The sequence below is a fragment of the Osmerus eperlanus genome, chromosome 7 (genome assembly GCF_963692335.1).
Source record: "Osmerus eperlanus chromosome 7, fOsmEpe2.1, whole genome shotgun sequence".
NCBI lineage: Eukaryota > Metazoa > Chordata > Actinopteri > Osmeriformes > Osmeridae > Osmerus > Osmerus eperlanus.
This window is the reverse complement of record NC_085024.1, coordinates 9870985-9877186: the sequence shown is the minus strand read 5'-3', so window position 1 is coordinate 9877186 and position 6202 is coordinate 9870985. Positions and strand designations below refer to the sequence as shown.

The 6202-nt window shown below is 41.0% G+C and overlaps 1 long non-coding RNA gene across 1 annotated transcript; it reads right to left on the bottom strand.

Annotated features, from left to right (window-relative positions):
- Positions 1 to 2881: 2881 nt before the first annotated feature.
- On the bottom strand, positions 2882 to 5353 carry LOC134023773 (uncharacterized). Its single transcript, XR_009930802.1, has 3 exons — positions 5321 to 5353; positions 5151 to 5242; positions 2882 to 3046 (listed from the first exon to the last, which is right to left on the bottom strand). It is a non-coding gene; the product is annotated as an uncharacterized LOC134023773 (long non-coding RNA).
- Between the last annotated feature and the right edge of the window lie 849 nt (positions 5354 to 6202).

The following is a 6202-nucleotide window of genomic DNA, read 5'->3' as shown; positions in this document are numbered from 1 at the left end:
ACACAGTGACGAGCGAGAGAAAGGAATGTCGGAGGGATCACCCGGAGCGTTGGAATTCTGGCAACAACGACAGGAGTCTCATTTCTCTGTGAGATCCTGAAAGAGCGCTCATCAAACACACAAACTGCAAACAGGTTGCCTGCCCTTTGCAGTTTTTGTTCTGCAAATATATTTTCAGTAATCGGACATCCAACTAACTACTCAATAACCGAATAGCCTATAGGCTGCTTGTTATGCATACTATACTGCTCTAGTCAAAGTCGTTTAGAATATTTAACAGTGTTTGCTTACTCTTTATCTTGATTATTATACACCAGACTTTTACATTTACCAAGGTTTATGTTAAATGAAATTACATTGTCGGTTTGTGAAACACACAAGTGTGGAACCAATGTTAAATTCCATGACACAAATACACACAGTGTTTGATACACTCTTCACATGTCTGTTTGGTTCTTGGTTAGTGTGTGTGTGTGTATGTATTTGTCCAGACAAAATGAGCCAGCGGTGTCTGATTCCATGGCTGAGAGAACGGCACTGTTACATCATGGCTGGGTCTTCCAGGGTTTCCAGGCCACGTTCTAATTGACGCCTCTGTGTCTGAGAAGAGACTCATTGGGTTTTGTAGCAACGATGTGGGCTGTTGGGAATCTACTGGGCTGTGGAATGTACTGGACTCATAGGCGATGATTTGGGATTGCATCATGACCACTGAGTTGCTAAAGTACCATCATTACCCAACAAACCCATGTATTCATGTTATACCTGGGGTGTGTTCAATTGTTAACAAAGACCGGATCAAATTTTCAGTTGTTGTGGTGAGGTTGGTGACTTTGTTGCACTCCTGTAGTTATTTTGTTCCATGCTGGCTTGGCAAAAGAAACATATTTTTGGCACCACTGCTTTCAGTTCATTTCAAGTTTAATATCTATTCCATCTCTTCTGTTTTCAACATTCCCTCCATTCTTTATCTCAGGTATTAATCAATGAAATATTTCACTCCTTGCAGTCTCAACAAAAGCATATTGTATAACTCCATCTGCTCTCCATGCAGGACTAGCAGAACTAAGGCAGCAGCAGATGGATTCTTATAAATGACCTGTAATTCCACCCAGTTTTCTGCCAAAGACTTGATTCACTGCCTCTCTCACTGGAAGTTGAAAAATGTCAGACTTCACAAGTCTTGTGTTTGCTGACTGGGTCTGGTTGAGTGTTTCTCTCGATTGGTGCCCAGCAAGCTGTCTGTTTCAAACTTTTTATTTTTTTCAACTTTTTAATACTTGCCAAAGTGGAGAATGTGTTTGACAGGTGATTTGCTTTAGATGGAATGGAAATTATGAAAACTGTGAATGCTAAAGGCAGTTATTGTTATGATTGCCAAAGCTGTACGTTAAAGAAAAGTTGCTGGTTCAAATCATCATCTGAATTTCAAATCGTATCCACTGAAAAGGTAAATGGTTGCAGGGCCCAGTTATTGTAGTCTACTCTTGTGTCCATCCTCTCCTTCTATAAATGACAGGTCCACTGGTCAAATCCTCTGGAATGTTTCACTCAGAACTCACCAGGGTAAAAATGACAGATTATGTATCTCATGGCATAATTCAGGGGGGTGAGGTAGGAAGTCTACCTACGCACATTTCTGTGGGCTGTGAAATATTTCTGTGGAGCGCTGAACTGGGGGGAGAAGGTTGGTAGACAGAGCGCCCAGTGTGACTAACCAAACGCACGTCTGAGTCTTATTGCTGTTGGCGTCTGTTCAGAACGACTGTCTCTCTCTGCTCTCTTGCCCTTATACCTGCTGGCCACGGCTGGCCAAAGGTTGTTGGTTGAAATCTGTCGGGATTCTATGTACTGTATATGTAGTTACAGCACCCTGTTTCTTGTGATAGTGTGTCTGATCTTGGAAGTGGTATTAATAAAATAAGACGTCCTGCCGTTGTTCCCTGGAGCGAGGGACTAAGTTCTAAAACAACCCTCAAAGAAGGATGACTGTGCCTGACCCTTTCTGAAGCTTGGTTTTGCGTTGTTTAGGGAGGTTACACATCAAATTATCTTTGAAACGGACAAACTGTTCTGACCAGTTAAATTTGACTATTTGAGAACTCAAGTGAGTCTTGAAACAAAGACACCCAACTAAGGTCAACCCAGCTGCCATTGCAGTCCATCAACAGAGCCAAACAATTAAATGGTCAGCATAACTAATGCCATTTATTAAGGATGACAAGGTAAACATGATCGGTTATCTTTTTTTTGTGTGTGCCTGATTTAGATTTGATCGTGTGCTATTTTACTGGGTTGTTTCTGATGATTTCAGCAGATGTGGATGCTGTAATACGATACTTTAAACTGTAGGGCTTTTGAAAAAGCAGCTTCAATATAATCTTGCAAATAATGATCGTTTAAAACCAATTACACTTCATGTGTGTGGACCTTCAAAAGATTGTACAAACAGTGGGTGTTACACAATAATAGCAGCCAGTGTCTTATCTAGGGAACTGTGTTTATGGTAAATTTTCTTTAGGGGATCAAATATCATGATGGTTCATAGAGGCCCCGTCAAAAGTGTAAAATTATACACTATGAAATGTGATCCTTACCTAACCTGTAGTAGTTGAAAAACGAGGTCCGATAAGCACAATACTAGACCCAAAGAAACCTAAAACCGAAATCATCTACCCTGGTATCATGCCCAAGTCCCCTGCTGGAGAGACCAGGTGGCTGTGCTCTGCTTCCCTGGTGTATCTCTCTCATAATGACAGGAATCTGTGTGTGTGTGCGTGTGTACCAATTAGAATGGGTTTAGTTTCCCACGTTCAGCTCAAGAACCGGGCACTCTGAAAAGTTCATATTCGTCATGGGTCCTCTTTATGACCCAATGGAGGGCAGTGCTGCGATTGACGTTGTTTGGATAAGCATTTCGACATGAAAAATCCTGAAAAAACAATTAGCCGCCAGTTTGGCTTGCTCTCTTCACGTCCCAGCCCCTTCACTTTGATCTTCTGGTCTGCAGCGAGTCTGGTAATATTTCTCAAGAACCGGCAATTCTCTGCAAAGTAAAAAAAAAAAAAAAACACTGCTAAGTAAATATTTTTTTATAATCCACTGGAGTGCAGTAGGCTACCACAATTGAACTAATGCGATTAACAAAGGCATTCGCAATGAAATGAAACTAAGTGTAGAAAAAAAAAATAGTTAAATTGTTTTGTTATTTGGAAGCTAATTTGCTTTTACAACCGATAATCAACTGCTTTCAAAGGGGCTGGCTAGCGAACAGAACGACAATATGAAGTGGATATACTTTCAGTATAGATCAGTGAATTTTGTTACAAAAATTAATGTGTTGTCAAACTGTCACTGATGTCAAAACTGCCAGCACATTGCAAATGCACAAGTGCTGTAGGTGAATTAGGCCTACAACTATGACAACTTGCTCAACTATTGTGCATGTAATGAACTAAATGTTTAGATGTTGGTTGTGGTAAGACAATTTAACAGAGAACCAATATAGTACATTTTGATCAACACAACATAAGCAATTTATAACGTAGGAAACAGCAGACAAATGAAGGCTAGATAATCATTTGCATGGATGTAGGCTACCACAGCATTGGCAATTTGATCTACACTGATTAAATGAATGTTGTGGTAGAGTAAAATATATTAACTCGACTGTCAAATTGTACATTATAATATTAAGGTTCAGTGTGAACTAGATTGTTTTAAGTACAGATTTTATACACATTTAATTCATTGAATAAACTGTTATCATACATTTATTAATACAATTTAAATGTTTTAGAGCAGGGGTCCCCAAACCTTTTTCTACGAGGGCTAGATATTTTTTTCTTTAATGTGGGGCCGGGTCGGTCTGTAACAGAAAATTACATGGGCCGGAGTGTCTACCAGTATTATTGTGGAGATTTCATTATGATTTTAAATGTATTTATTATGCTAGATTAGTTTATTATTTTGTTATGCACCGTACATCCGCCTATTAAAAAAGAGCATAATGACCTTTTTTTCATATTCATTGCTATTGAAATCAAAACATTTACTTCCGCATATTAATAAGTGTGAACTGTTTTGTCTTTTTCTTATAAAAAAAATGTCTCTGACATTTTTCAGAGGGCCGGTCCAAATGCGTGGGCGGGCCGTATTCGACCCGCAGGCCGTAGTTTGGGGACCACTGTACATAGGCCTACACCAAAAAATACTAAGTACATTTTAATCTTAAAACTAGCGCTTTCGTTGGCGCTTGCGCCCTTGGACTTCAGAAGATACGCGCGATTTTACTTTGGTCAGAGACGGTTTGGTTTAACTGCATCGTTGTGTAATCTCTGGTGAGTTATTGGTGGCCAAGCAGCAAAGCTGCTTTCTACCTTTTTGTAGCGCCCCTTACAGTAGGCTACAGCTGACTACGCCACCCCTTGAGCTAACTGATAGAATAGTGTCAGAGCAAGGGGAACTCTGCCCCAATGAGTGTACAGACACAGGTAAGTTAGAAAAGTACAAAATTACATGCTTTATTTCATGTATTGAAGGAGGTCGTACAGGTTGGTCAATAAATTCATAAAAAGGTGGGGATCTTAACGGCCACCAGTTAAGATCAGTCAAGCCAAAGAGAGGATGAAAGCTACGATCTCGATACCACACGTGAATAAAGTGCACACAACCCTTAGGGCAACACACTCCAAACTTCAAGTTCTGGTGAAACACTCGGATAATTGCTTAAGGACAACACAGCATTGCAACACTAGTCACTCAGTGAACTTAGACTACGGAGACCGGCTTCCCAAAGCTTACAGGGTGTTATGGCTTGACCAATACCGGGGCTGACTATGGGGAAGACAATGAACAAAACAAAAGAAAGAAAATTCCTCTAAACTGGGGCTCACAACACGTTCACCAAGACATACAAACAGTCCCCAGGCTAGAGGGAAAATCAAAGCCCAGTCACTCGGAGTAGCAGACACACACATGCGTACAACGAATCTCAAAAGAACAGCAGCTAGCACACCGTGAAGCTGCGTCGGTCTAAAAACAAACAAAACACAGTAAAATGATGTTCGCATTCCACAATACACATCCCTTTACATGATCTAATAACACAGCTAACATTCAACAATACACCATGGCGTGATTCCACATACCTGTGCAATATTAGTGCAGTCTGATTAGTTCACTGCTGATCAGAACGTCGCTGGGACCACGATTCACAGCCACGTCTCTGTTGGCTCCCAAACTAACCAAACAGAGACCCACTTAATAGGTTGGCACAAACAGACTGAAAGGCTACAGGAGAAACGTAGTTTAGACGCACCTTGCACGAGCCACAGCGCCCACAACACTGCCTCACACGAACACGGAACTAACAGCATGGAAGAGCTACTTGGCTAAGGACCCCAGGTGTCTGTATTTATGTCAGTCTCAATCACTGCCCATTCCCCGCCCCTAATAATGACGTCATAGAAGCACGAGAGAATGAGAAGGGGGAGAGAAACCTCAAAACAGACAGGGTGCCCTCAAGCAACGAGTTCCACAGGCTACATTTTCTTATTATTATTATTACACTTCTTCCGCCATTGGAGTCTAAGGCAGCCCCTAGAACCGTATGGTAAAAAGTTGTGAAATTTGGCACACTCATTAAGGACAGGCCCCTCTTTATTTCCACCAAGTTTCATGTCTCCCATTAGAGCACTACCAACAGGTCAAATTTGGACTTGTGTTTACACACGTAACTTTTGAACCGTATGACTGATTTTCAAAAATGGTACCGTACTACCAAAGAATGTCTAATATGGGGAGAACTGCCACTCTCGGGAAACTTCCGGGTTCTGAACTGGTTGCAGTTCCACTCTAGTTCCATATGAGGGCACTAACGAGCGAGTGCAGAATGAATGGAGGTCTATGGAGCTATACCCCTCAAAATCCACTTTTCTCAGGATATCATTTTTTGTCTAGTAATTTGAATTCTGATTTTTTTATTCTGTTCTAAAAAGCCTTTTAAAATGTCAATGACGTCATACACATCGTACGACCAGAGATACTGCTTTACGACAAGCTCTGGTCACTTCCTTTTTTCTCTCGAGGCATCGACAACACAACTGACAGGTTAGGCTCTCCCTGTCAATACACATGCTAGAAAGAGTTTTGGCTTGCTAATGTTGTTGCTAATGTTGCTAATGCTCTGACATTCTGATTT